Here is a 14,766-nt window from a genome sequence, read left to right as displayed (position 1 = left end):
CTTATCTTTTGAATTTTCTTCTTGAACTTTCTGAACTAAAGAAAAGATGTTTAAGTGGTGGTGATTCGAGTTAATGACCAGTAAATTTATTGTCGAAAATTGAAGGGCAAAAAAAGATAAACAAAAATCGCCGAAAAGGGCAAATAAAATCTACCATTTTCTGACCTACAATAACCCAAAATGAACATATATCATATTTTGTTAAGCCTCGTCTTCGGGCACTCGTAAAAAAGAGGGTTTTTCCTCAACTTCCGGGACCTAGTTAAAAGTAACATAAAAGAGCTATCTTTTTGGAATCCACAATCGAAATTTATTGTTGTTTTAACATCTCAGAATTACACTTTAGTAGATATTCGTAAACTATTCAAGCATTGCTATGAGAAGGACATATTGAATATTATAGTCATAGTTCTAGCACAAGAGACTCACGTTCCAACTATATATACGTATTTTCCTTTTATTGATAATTGTGTTTCCCGTGTGAAAGAGTTCTCTTAGATGTTGTTCAGTTTAATAAGTTAGAAACTAATGCAGATTTGTTTCCTCTAAAGTAAAGAACTTAAACCAATGTTTATTGCCCATTACTTGCTTTCATGATCCACCAATCTATATCTCTGAACGAAATACGGAAGATAAACTAATCTTAAGAGGAAAGATGAGAAAGTTAAATGATATTTTATCAGAAAAACTAAATTTTTCATTGAGATTATATGAATACAACGTAAGTGAAATTGGAACAGGAGTTCTAGGAGAATTCAAATCAGGAATATACGAGGCAGAAATGTCATTATCAGCTGGTTACTTACCAAAATGTTTGTTGTTCGAAGGTGTATATTCCAGAAATATAGTGAAATGTGTTTTCACTATTCCTGTGCCAGGTATCTACTCTCAGTGGATGAATTTATATTTTCCATTTCAACCTAGTTTTTGGGTAACAACCTTTATTACTTACGTAATTAGATCCTTGACCACAAACATGATGTGAAGAAAGATCTTAAAAAGAACAGTACCTTTGCAACTGTCATTTCTTAATAATCTATCCATTCTGTTAGGAATATCCACAAAACCATCTGAAAATATTCCAACAATAAGAGCGATGTTCTTATTATGAGTGTTTTCTGCATTTCTATTGCTCACCTGCTACAGTGCAAAGTTAACTTTGGTTTCATTACAATTCCAAAGATGTATCATCCGATTGATACTTTGGAAGAGATGCTGGAATCCGGAATTACAGTGGGTGGCTTTCATCGAATTATAAATGCCTTTAATAAGTATGTTCCAATATCTACTCTCAGTGAGGGATATGAACAAATAATTAAAACAAAGAACTTTGCTGTTTTGGAAGAGAAGCTACTTTGCATATTTATTGTGCAATCAGTGTTTAACTGACTCACAAAGACGCTCGTTACTGCGCATAGTTTCAGAAAAGGTTTTTGCATTTTCTGGCTTTCATACTATCAAAAGAGGATCACCGTTCGTAGAAGTACCGGTGTTTAATGACATTATTAAAAGATGTAATTCTACTGGTTTATTTCAAAAGTGGCACAAGGACAAACTGTTTTCTCTGTTCCTCCATACAACTAGAAGAGTAACAGAAGAATTGCAAAATCAGTTTGGGATTGATGAGTTGTTAGGAGCCTTCTTCTTACTAGATTTTGGGCTACTGATAGGTTTTATTGTGTTTATAACAGAGCTTTTGCATTCTAAAAGGAAGAAGAAGCGAGATAACACAAATTAAGTAGCTATGTGGGCAAAAATACATGCTTACATATTTTGACCATGTCTTTAAATTATTAGATAAATATTTTTTTCTCGTCTATATCTAGAAACATCTTTTGTTTCGTTATGTAAATATTTATTTACTATACGAGGTCCTTATATGTTTGTCTTATAACTATATAACTAAACATACGATATTTGACTAATATTTTTAACTTGGATAAAACCATTGTTAGGGAACTATTTAAGTTTCCGAATTCAATGAATTAATGACTGCATTTACTATATCAAACACAAATTACGACTTTCATAAGGAACGATAAGAACAAATGTATTAACTATGTTAATATTTTGATATAGTATAAAATTACTGTACAGTACAAAGAACTTGTTACGATGTCAGATTTGCTTAATTTTCTTGGTTTGTTATGAAAATAGAATAATGGAAAGTGAAGTGAATTTTTAAGGATTGGGCACTTCAAGTCAACGCTTATGTTACAAAAATAGAATGCAACTGTCCTCCAACAATTCTCCAATCGCGTATAAGGATCTGCAACACTTATCCATTGTACTATACCAATTTGTCATTGTAGGAAATAATAGCCTTTCTGACTCATGAAAGAGATATTTGAAGAATCATTGGTTTAATTTCATCAGGAAGTGAATATTGTGTCAGTTTACATTTCAGAACGACCAAAGATTTTTGTAGTATAATACATAAAATTAATCTATCATTTACATAACACTGAGAGAACTGTTACTATACAGGGTTTTCATAAAGTCTGGACGGATTTAATTTGCTTATAATTTTCATAAAAATGCTCATAATGAAATCAATTAAAGTGCAAATGGTAGCGGAAGGATTAAATTTTTAGTTGGCATCCGGTTCAACTTCTGTGACGCCATGCTCAAGCAATTGGAACATGGCGACGTTCTCCTTTCAGCCATCATGTTCTCAGATGAGGCAACCTTCCATGTCTCCGGGAAGGTTAACCGACACAACTGTCGCGTTTGGGGCACGGAAAACCCAAAGGAATTTGAGACACATGAGAGAGATAGCCCTAAAGTGAACGTTTGGTGCTCTGTGTCCTATGATCATCTGATTGGACCGTTCTTTTTTGAAGAGGAGACCGTGAATGGAGATTCGTACCTGGATATGTTGCAGAAATACCTCATTCCGGAACTGGAGGCACGTGGAATCCAGAACGACATCGTGTTCCAACAGGACGGGGCACCCCCTCACTATGCAATCAAGGTGAGACAGTTCCTTGACGAGAAATTCCCTAACCGATAGATTGGCCGCGGTGGCCCGACCGCTTGGCCGGCAAGATCACCCGACCTTACCCTCTGCGACTTCTGGCTTTGGGGTCATGTGAAAACGGAAGTTTAAGCAAAGAAGCCAAGTGGTTTGGAGAATTAGAGGACAAAATCAGGGCGTCTGTGGCTGGCATTTCGGATCAAACACGGCGGAACGCTGTGAGTGGATTCCAGCGCCGCCTACGCGAATGTGTGGACGTAAATGGCGCCCAGTTGGAGGTGTGGCGGTGAATGAACTGAGCTGGTGCAGATTACAGGTAAGAATTTAATCCTTCCGCTACCGTTTGCACTTTATTTGATTTCAATATGAGCATTTTTATGTAAATTATAAGCTAATTAAATCCGTCCAGACTTTATGAAAACCCTATATTTTGTTTATGCCGTGAGTATTGATATTATATAGACCCCTATTTATATCACATTCATTACATGAAAATTTAGTCAATGGTTTATTTCTTGAAATTAATCTTATATTTTCAGTGCGAGTCATATTATTGCAAGACGTATAGGGGGGACACGGTTACTCAATTGTAGAGCGCTTACCTCTGGTGCTTGGGGACCCTGCATTGAGAAAAAAATGTAGGTGGCGTACTTAAAAAGATAGGTTACATGAGTAATTCCTGTAGTTTTTGGCCTTAACGTTCAGCAGACATATAACTGAAAACGCATGTTTTATAATACTTTCCGTATAAGTGTTCCATCTGTACGTACTTTCTGTATGAAACAATGTAGGCGGTCAGGATCTCACATACAAATGGACGTATGCAACATATAGCTGACGAAGGTAACATAAGTATATGCATGTGATATACGGAAAGCTGTTAGATGTCATGCATCCTGCAACGGCATGATGTAACATCTAAGGGCAGTGCGTATGTAGCATATGGATAACGCATGCTCTGTATTCATTTCTGTAGTAAGCAAGAGGATTCCGTATATTTGTACAATATACCGCTGTCCGGAGAACGCATTTTTCTCAGTGTGGTTCAATCCCTGGCCAAGTAAGTTCGTGGCGGACAACATTGTGCTCCTTCCACTTTTTCATTCCAACAATTCTTCCATCGTTATTCATTTGCTTTAAACATCATCTTCCTTAGCCTAACAGACATATTCGTAGGACGTTAAACTCAAAGCTTTCATTTCATTTTATTCTGTTATGGATTGTGTACGTATCACATGTAATTGGGAGACCAAAACTTATGAAAAGGAGTTATTTCTCTTTGTTTTTGACTATGATTCTACATAGAATATTCTGAGGTTTCTAGATTGGAGAATCGGCGTAACTGTTAATTCGTATGCGCAGATCTTAGGATAGCCTGGCTTCTATCTGCTGAACATACGCGGAATATTCGTAAGCACAACAGAACAGTGAAAAATGTGTCTCTTTAATCTTGGGGTAAACTTGCGTGCCGAATACCAATTGGCTTTCCAACCCAAAACGCAATAAATTCTGGAGGCTATGAAAAATATTCCCACTAGAGCTATGAAAGTGTTTGATTTTCAGAATGACAACCATATAGAAGCATAGTAAATCATCATGTATTTTTTTTTTTCAAAGAATACATTTATATGTGGAAGATTTGTACTTCTCTATGTTTTCCTCTCTATGTATGCATATATCGCCACCGGAAAGCAGAAAGGTGCTAAGCGCCAAACCGCAAATTTCTCATGAGAATATAAAACCGAATAAAATGCTAATTAATTCTGATTCTTTCATTCTTCTATAGAATTCAGTTTTCACTGCAGACCTTTCATGTCTCCTGCCACTTGTCTCCTCTCTGTCGACATTAAACATGAAATGGGAAGTTTGGATGTGCACTTAGTTGGAAATCAAGGAGAATGGCGCTTAGCACCTTTCTGCTTTCCAGGTGGCAATATGTTTTGCAACATATATCATATTCAAATTCAAAAAGTATAGTTTATACATTGTCTGGATATATATAAGCAGACAATAAATACAGTATACAGAAAGGAGAATGCACACAGTTTAATACTGATGAAAAATGCTTATTTTGAAAGAACGAACAGGCCTTGATGAACATGGTGTGAAACTACGGTAGACTTCCAAACACGTATTTATTCCGTAGCAAATTTATAACTTTCTGTTGTAATAGATGGACAAAGTTAGAGGTGGAACCTGCTCTTCGAACGCTGAATCCACATCAGAATAACTTCTCGCAATCTCTTACTAATACAGTGAGACCATGATAACTCGAAGCTGAAGGGAATAGATAAAAATTCGAGCTATCGAGTTTTTCGAGTAAGAGAGGTACGAGTTATTAAGGTGGCCACAACAAAATTTCGAGATACCGAGGGTCCGTGTTCCTCATTGAAAATGATTATATAACCTCTATAACTCGAAATTTTCTTCGTTGAAACTCTAGAAGCAGTGAAAATCTCTTAAATTAAATAAGATGACTAGTAAACATAAAATATTATATATGTGTTGTATTAGAGGGAAGCTTTCTAGGCATGAGTAAAACACAATTACAGTAAACAGTATAACAATTATGTAAAAATACAGAGCTATCGAGTTATCGAGTTCATATCAACAGAAATTCTAATTATAGAAGTGAAGTTCGACTTGTACAGGTTTGGAGATACGAAAGTTCGAGTTACCCAAGTTTTTAAATATGATTATGAAACACTTATAAGTCGACTTACGGAGGTTGTAATTTTTAAACATTCGACTTATAAAGGTTATTTTAACATTGAGTGTTATAGAGAGTTCGAGAGAATATTAAAAAAATTGAGTTTTCAAGAAATTCAAGTTATCGAGGCCGAACTGCATTACTGTATAGGAGTTAACTTTGAAACTGGAAGCTATACTAGCTTTTACTAGTTCTGGTTTCTAGTAGAAGAATAAAAATTAGATAAGATATTCTCTTAGGATTCTGAGTAGAGATGCAAGGGCTCGGAAAAAAACCGGCTTTTTTGGAAAAAAACTCGGTTTTTTCTGCTTTGCTTTTTTGCTTCGGAAATTTTGGGCTTTTTTCAAAATACTGCTTTAAATTGATAAAACAAACTTTGTATCGCTTCTCTATAACACAAAAAATCATTTAATTAGTAGTTGATGCTGATAATAATATAAAACATCGAAAATAAACTATGAATTTCGAAAAAATATTTCAAACAATTTTTCTTCAACATATTTACATTATGAATTCCACAGGATTAACCAATGTATATAATAAGAATTTTTTAACCTCCTATATACAAAAGTAAGCAGAGTTGGCAAGAACCGTGGCTGTTTTTGAAAATGCCAAAAACCCGTTTTTTGGGGGATGTTTAAGCCAGGCTTTTTTGGTTTAAACCAGGCTTTTTTGACTTAGATTTTTTGCTTTATGTATTTATATTACATATTCACAGAAATAGCCTAAGTTTGTTTCGCCTTGATGTTATTATGCAACAGCGGGGTTATGCCGGAAGAACTCCCATAAGCTTAAAGAAGTGCGGTCAGTAAATTTCTTAAGTTGAGAATCTCCCGCCCTAGCCATTGGGAAAATCCCGTCATTACTTGAAATGTAAGACAATAACGGGAAAATCCTGTTATTGCTTTGCATGTAAAATTTAAAGGTCAACGTACCATAATCAGTACGCTAAAACTGAGGTATTAAATTACAAATTTATTACCGGTACGTAGATATCATTGAAAGTCCAACCCAAGCTAATGTTGGAAGCTACGTAGGCAATCGATAAATTTTGCCAATTTCTATCAATATATTTAAGCAATATTGGCTTCTTTATAAAACAACACGCATTTAGGCATGTAGAAATATACAGTTTGGTTTGTTTCGTATATTTAGGCTTAACATCCTTACGAAATACCGAGGTTATCAAGGAGAAGACTTTCGCTTAAACTGACATCCGAACCGCTACTTGGGTTACGCATGAAAGAAGGATTTTGGTTCGACCGAGAATTGAACATGGGACACCTTGATTAAAAGGTGAAAGGGAAATAAAACTATTGCAGGTAGTTTGATATCTGGAAACGTTACCATGAAGTTCACACGATTCGCATTTTTCATTCTTTTTATTCTTGTGGTTTAAACCAGTTATTAAAAAAAAAAGTTGGTGTAAATCAGCCAGCCCTAAAAGTAAACACTTCTTTTTTAAAGAATACACAAATAACTAGCAAAATAGTATGTAGTATTTTTCCTTCAAAATATTCCATACCCTCTTTTTGAAACAAAATAAAATTAAAATAAAACATAAGAGAAATACTTAGATTTATATGATACACTTAAAGGCTGCACATCTAGAGCTTTTGGTTCTGTATATTCTTGAAATTCTACAGTTAAGTTTTATAGAACCACCATCACAGTTTACCCAATCCTCAAGTTTTCTCAATTTTTAACAAGAGGGATTCAACATATCATTACGGAACTCCCCCCCAATAAAAAAGACTACGGAATATATTTAAGTTAAGCTAAATACAACTGCACAACAAACATGACTGAGTGATTAGCTTTTGCGCTTCTATCGGGAAGTCCGGGATTCAACCAGCATTCGACCATTCTGACAAAGCTTTTCTTCATTCTATCTGTGAATGTAGAAATAGTGCGTGTACTGTGAGTTGGGCGAATTCCTTTTTTATTGTTTTTAAATCGTTATTATTACTAATTACCAGTAGTGACGGTTTTGCGAAGGTTAGGGGGGCGGTCTTTCGGACTGAAGCCCGTTCCCCAAAGTTACGGAATGTCTGCAACAAACGAAATATCTATTATTTATGCCTTTACTCATAAACTTTAAGCTCCCGTCAAATAAAAATTACGAATGTTTAAAAAAACTAAACATTAGTAAGAAACCCTTCCCAAAATACTTTTCTAAATCCGCCACTGATTCTCAGTATAAAATGATTTTTAAAGTTGTATCCGGAAGATTATTGCTAAACATATAAACGAAACGAAATATTAGTTATGCCTGTACTCATAAACTTCAAGCACTTCCCAAATAAAATTAGGACTTTTTAGGAAACGAAACAATCAGAAAAACCCCTCCTAAAGTACTTTTCCAAATCCGCTACTGATTATTTGTATAAATTGGTATTCAAGGTTGTGTCCGGAAAATTATTGCTAAATCACTTCACAGCTACAGTGTAACAGAAATGTGGAAGTACGGTTTGACGGACATATTGAAAAACGTACGCTTTGACGGATAAATAGAAAAACGGGCAAGTTTAACTTTTGCGCTAGAAGCTAGAGTACTAAAAGCTCTTAGAAATGAAACACGGATGACAAACTAGAGAAGAAAAAAGATGTCGATAACTCAAAAGTTAAAATAAAGTTAAATAGCCTCTAAAATTACCCTCAAATACTACATTCTTCATGTTAGCTTTAATTCGTAAAACATGTGCTCCATCCATCTTGATGGTGAATTTCAGAGCGAAATATCACATTCAGGTTATGGAATTTTTATCTAACTATAGAATATACTATAAGAAAGCTATTTAGATAGAAAAATCATGAAGTTGAAAAAAGCCAAAATTTCCAAAATTCTCGTTTTTTCCCAAAAAAGCCGGCTTTTTATGTGAAAAAAACCATCGATTCAAAAAAGCCGGCTTTTTTGCATCTCTAATTCTGAGTAGATATTAAAATACCGTTTAATACATTCTATTATCGTTTTCGTTGTATGAGAATCAAAATTTGAAGTGGAAGGGGTAACATACTTCTAACGGTTCCTATTGCAATCTTAAATAATAATAATAATAATAATAATAATAATAATAATAATAATAATAATAATAATAATAATAATAATAATAATAATAATAATAATAATAATAAAGTAATATGTGTATATGTTTGTCATAAGCTTTTCACATAGAAAGGAACCATATATAAAGCACTTTTATTTTAATTCTGGCACGGCGGACAAATTACGGGGGGTCAAAATGTATGCATAGAGAGAGATAATACCCGGGACACCTGCTATTCGAATTCATAGTTTTCGGAGCTGCTGATATGAATAGTAACACACCTCGATACCGTTCATGTCGAACTTCAGCCACCACCAGCATGGAGGCTTGGGTTGGTCATGAAAAGTATAATGTCCGAAATGACCGATATTATAGTACTCGCGCCGAGTCGTGAAGCTTTACCTAGATCTACCGATTTCACCATCCAATAGAACGAGAGGGTGTGTTCCAGTCGTCAGCCCCCACCCATCAAATTTTGTCAGCGTCCTCTCTCGCGCTACTCAGAAAACATCTCCCGAGAGTACAGTGTTGTCGGATTGGCGTCAAGTTCCGTTTTATTAATTCTTTTTTGTTGCGTTATGTTTTCCTTGTTACTATTTGTGCTATTGTTACCATTTTAGAATAGTTGTTACAGTAGTTATTGTTGTGCAGTGTTATTATTGGTAATTTTTAAATGGCTTTTTTATATACTTGTTTACTATGTTTTCAAAGTTTGGCAACATTGTTGGTGAATTTAAGCTGTTCGATATTTCCCCAAGTGTGCGCTCGGGAAGCGGCTCCACGAATTGTACCGAAGTTTTCCGATGTGTTGGAGCTCAAGCAAAATATTTCTATGATTGGTTTAGAGCCCAAGCTTCACGACTCGGCGCGAGTACTATAGTGTCAAAAAGCATATTTTTCGGGATCGCTGAGATGAATAATAACACTCATAACGCCGTTCAAGTCCAAACTTTAGCCCGAATGGTAGGTTGGTGAGAGTGAAAAGTAACATACCCAAAATGATCGATATTAGTGTTATATTCACAGTTTTTGAAGTCGCTGAGATGAATAGAAACACATTCGACTAGGGATGCGTACGAGACAAGATTTGAGACTGTCTCGACTCGAAAATGTGCTGTAAAAGTGATGTCTCGACTCGAAAAATATATATTTTTCTATTGGAAGAGCTGTGTCTCGACTCGAATTTTGTCAGGAAAATTCTGTCTCGACTCGACTCGAACGCATCCCTACATTCGACACCATTCAAGTTAACTTTGGCCCTCACTGTCATGAGGAAGGTGTTATACGTAAATAATATCAAGTCCAAACTGACTGATAGTAGTCTTAAATTCACAGTTTTTGTGATCGTTAAGATGAATACTAACACTCCAGACGTTGCTCAAGGCTAACTTTAGCCCTAATCGTCATGAGAAAGGGGGGAGAGATGCGTGAAAAATGACTTTTACAAACTGACTGATATTATTGTTAAATTCAGTTTTCGGATGGCTAGGATGAATTGTAGTAGTTCTGACGCTTTCAAGTCCAACTTTAGATCTCCCTCGTTTCTCAGCGGTTAGCGTAAACCCTTTGGTGTAGGAAGTCAGGGTTCGATTTCAGGAGGGAGCTCATGTGGTTAGGATTTCATGTTAAGCTATCTCATATAGCCTCGCTGCTGAAAGGGACACTAAACTAAACTAAAAATCAAATGAAATCAAATCATGTCCAACTTTAGCTCCCAGTTATGGGGAATTGGGGGCGGGAGAAATAACACGTTAAAAACGACTTAAACTAGTGTCGAATCCACTAGTGTAGTTTTCGGAATCACTAAGCTGATTGGTGGCCGTCTGGACGTTACTTGAGCCCAATTTAGGCAAGAACAGACTTGGCATTCAGTTCGGAAACTGATAGGAGGGAACGTCAAATGAGTTTTTCTTCAGTATTTATTTATTTCATTCATATTCAAATGTGCATAATCGATTTATCTATTTGTTTATAGTATTGTTCTTCTCGTTAGTTTCACTCATTTTGTTTTATCTTCAAATATCGTATACTGGACAAACCTTACTCTTCTTGTTAGAACAACCAGTATATTAGTTAGTAAAAGAATAAAGGAAAAAAAGGAGCCTGTTCTTGCAGCAGTGAATAGTCCTACATTAAAAAAAGCACTCTCTCCCTCACACTCTGTTTTGCTATCTGTTATCGCTTTCAGTTTTGAGCGACGATAGAAGAGAGGAAGTAGATTGTGAAAAAAATCGAATTCGAGATTTGAATAGATTTGGCCATGTCAAAAAAAATGATTTCTGAATATCTGATCGGCGGGCACTTGGCTCAGTGGTAGAGCGCTTATCTCTGGTTCGATCCCCGGCTAAGTACGTTTGTGGTGAATAACATCGTGTTCATGAGTTTTCTCGGGATACTCCAGTTTACCATTCTGCCATTTCTTCCATCCTCATTCACTTGCCTTAATCATAATCTTCCTTAGCCTAAAAGGCATAAATGTTAAACTGAAATATTTAATATATTCTTGAATGTCTGTTCCTTCTTTCGTGAGTTCGTTGGTCCCGACGTAAACATGTTCACTCGCCTAAAGACCATAGTATACAACGTACCCACACCAAGTTTAAAACTTACAGTTCTTAAGAGATTCTCTAGAAGAATTTTCTTCAATTTTCTTCCTACCGGCAAAAGTAGTTACTGAAGAGTAAAAAAAAAAAAAAAAAAAAAAAATGCTGTTTTCTCAAAGACACCTTCAACGACTTTGATTATATTTCATACATGAATATATGAAAAATTACTCTATACTATGATATAAACAATTTCTCTATTAAAAATTCAGAAGTTTTCACTTGGGGTAACATTCGGGCGATTTACATTTTTACGTGTTGAAGTACCACCGGAATTGAATAGTCCATATTTTGAAGTCTGTCATGACTTTAGTATCACCATATCTCGATGTTTAAGTATTTAACTGTGGTTATTAGTTGAGACTAAATAGTTGCAGATAAATAGCGTCGTTTTCTATCAATGTTAAGTTTGTTGTTCTTAGAGACCGGATGTTTAGGCACTAAAAACCTGGAAAATAGGCAGGCAAATAGGCACTTAAAATTTTAAAAATAGGCAGTTAAATGGGCACTAAAATGTAACTTGAAATAATGAAGATAAAAACAATTAAAAATAAATTCAAGTTACAGATAATCTTAAAAGAATATAGAAAGAGACATGTTCTTGTTAATATTATCTTTTACTTTCTCAAATAATATATCTAAACCAAGCTTCACATATATTGCATGTATATTGGGTAAATACATTCTCTACAGCACTTTATCACTACACATAACAGTCCAAATTTTATACACTTAGTAGTAGTGGTCCCGTAATATCTCGCCGAGTCAGCAAGAATTTTAATGACGTCATAGGTCAAAGGTCAGTGACGTTGGCCCGGAGTCAATGAACTAGGGGTACTTAGGATCACCCTTCTAGATTTTGGGAGGGGTACCTTGACCCACCCCTAAATTTGGCAGAGGTATCTAGGACCACACCCCCTTAAATTTTGAAAATTGTCAAATCGAAAAATTGGGTGTGGTAGCCTAGGACCAGCGTATGTACCTCTATCAGTATTGGGGGTCTATCTCGTTCCCTTTCATGGGTGAAAAATTGCCAAAAAGTCAAATTTCGGGGGTTTTGTCCTAATTTATCCCCTTTGATGAGGTTTAATTACCTTATATAGTTATATGGGCGTATACAAGGGTCCATTTCCTTTCATAAGACATGGGTACATTGATGCACCCCTTTAAAATTTTGGGAGGGGTACCTTAACCCACCCCTTCAGTTTTGGAAATTGTCCAATTTAAACATTTGGTATTATAGTATAGAACCCTAATATAGATCACTATAAATTTGGGTGGTCCACCTCGTTCCCTTTTAGGTGTAAAAAATTGCCGAAATATAAACGTAAGCAATAGTAACCGCATTTCTGAGATAACTGTGAGAAACATAGAACATCGTTTAAAATCTGCACTATGTGACAATAATTTAGAACAATGGGTCGATCTTTTACAACCTATTATTTCTTCATTCAATGTTACCAAGAATTTATCTTCGCAGATATCTCACTTGGAAGCCTTGTTTACTTTTACACCGAGATTGTCACATCAAGCGATTTTAAATGGGGTGACTAGGCTGATAGTGGACACCCTTAAGTAAATCTTGATTTTGATATTTTTGTCATTTGTGTTTTAATGTTACAGTCAAGTTATTTATTCAACTAAAGTAAAATTTTGTTCTCTTTCAATGCAAGAAAATATGCCAATTTTTCATTGGTAAGAGCAGTTTTGCTAGTAGTGGTCACTTTTATATTCAGTAGTGGTCACACATTTTAGGTAACATTTATTAAAAGTTTCTGTGTTTATTCGTATTACATTTTCTTGGTAAAATTAAATTTAAATTGAAATGATCACTACTCAAGTGTTACCAAAGTAATAAAAATATGTTTTCTAATTAACTTCAATATTTAATGAAACTAAAGAATTACATAAACATATAAAAGTAAAATACAATATGGTTACATTTTAAGTAAAGTGGTATACTTTTTTAAAGAAAAAAATGTAAACCTATAGTGAAGATATGCTTATGAACTTTTACAATAATATATAAGGATCCAATCTGGCACAACATCAATTTTTAAGGGTCTTCCATACAAGGAAATTAAACTACCACTAATTTTATAGTTTTTCTGTAATATCTTCGAAACAAACAAAATAATTCAAAAAATGAAATCGTCGTGAGGTATAGAATATTATTTTGCATTTGATACTGTTGTAATGTTTCCCTATCTGCTATCGCTTTGGATCTCTATATAGATTTGGCATTTATTCGCGGGTGTATAAATATTTCTACAGCAATAGCAGATAAGTCATGATAACGGTATCACATGCAGAATAGTAATGTCTACTGCACTACATTTTTGCTTTCGATTATTTGAGGTTATTACCGAAAAACTGTAAAATCCGCGGTAGAACCTAGTTTATTTTCACTGTATGAAAGACCCTTTATGGCAAACATATGATAGGAAGCAACCTTATTCTACATCGTCTGAACAGACCACTCCAATTTTCATTGAGGTTGCTTTATCTCACACAAAAAGTTTATTTCGTAGTCAGAATCGGATTCAGCCATTTTATGAAGATAGAAAAATCTAAAATCCGCATATTGTTTCCTGGATACACAACTAGAGCCTTTCCATCTCAACTGTGCCCCTGCTGGCGCTACTATCGATATGTGATTTCCCGTATCTCCCTCGAAAGAGAAGGGATAAGTTGCTGCGACCGACATCTTTCAATTGTTAGATGCGGAAGCGTTGCCAAAATGAATTATTTCACGGGCTTCGCTGTGGTCTGTCTTATTAGCCACCCTAAGTAACATATGATCTTCACTAGTCAAGATCAAGCGACTGAATGACAAATTGGCAACACAGCTGAGGTCATTCGCTTCTTTTCCCTAAGCAAAGGGAGGGTTTTCTGTCAGAGGGCGCGGGGGTTGGGCCGAAGTATAGTTCGCATAGTTTCCGATGGCACAGGTAGAATAGACAGGCTTTAAACATGAGACCACCTTTTACGTTTAGTACACTGCACCCATCTCGACATATTTCCGGTGTGACTTGCTGAGTCTTACATTACACTTTTGACACTCACATCCTTTGATATTTATTTTCTTATTAATTTCATAAATTGCTTTTGCCTTATGTGAACTGTGTCAATTCTTAGACTTCGATTTTACTTTATCTTCTTTTTTACTTAAGAAGTCTCTGAACTGGTTTGAATTCACTACAACATGGAATCGAAGCTTCCTTGTTTTGGAATTTTGTGATTTCTCTAGATTTTTTGGCCATAACAAATTTCTTTTGAATGGACTAGACACACAGTTTTCCCATTTAGTATTTGCTGTGGACATGCATTGGCTATAATATGTCGAACTGGTATCGACAGATTGAGAGGAGAGGTTGGACCTATGAAATGAATTGTTGTTTGTAGGTTGTGTATCTTGAGTAGGATCGC

Source organism: Thermobia domestica, chromosome 14 (genome assembly GCF_964235325.1).
Source record: "Thermobia domestica chromosome 14, izTheDome1.hap1.1, whole genome shotgun sequence".
Classification (NCBI taxonomy): Eukaryota; Metazoa; Arthropoda; class Insecta; order Zygentoma; family Lepismatidae; genus Thermobia; species Thermobia domestica.
This window is presented reverse-complemented; position numbering follows the sequence as displayed.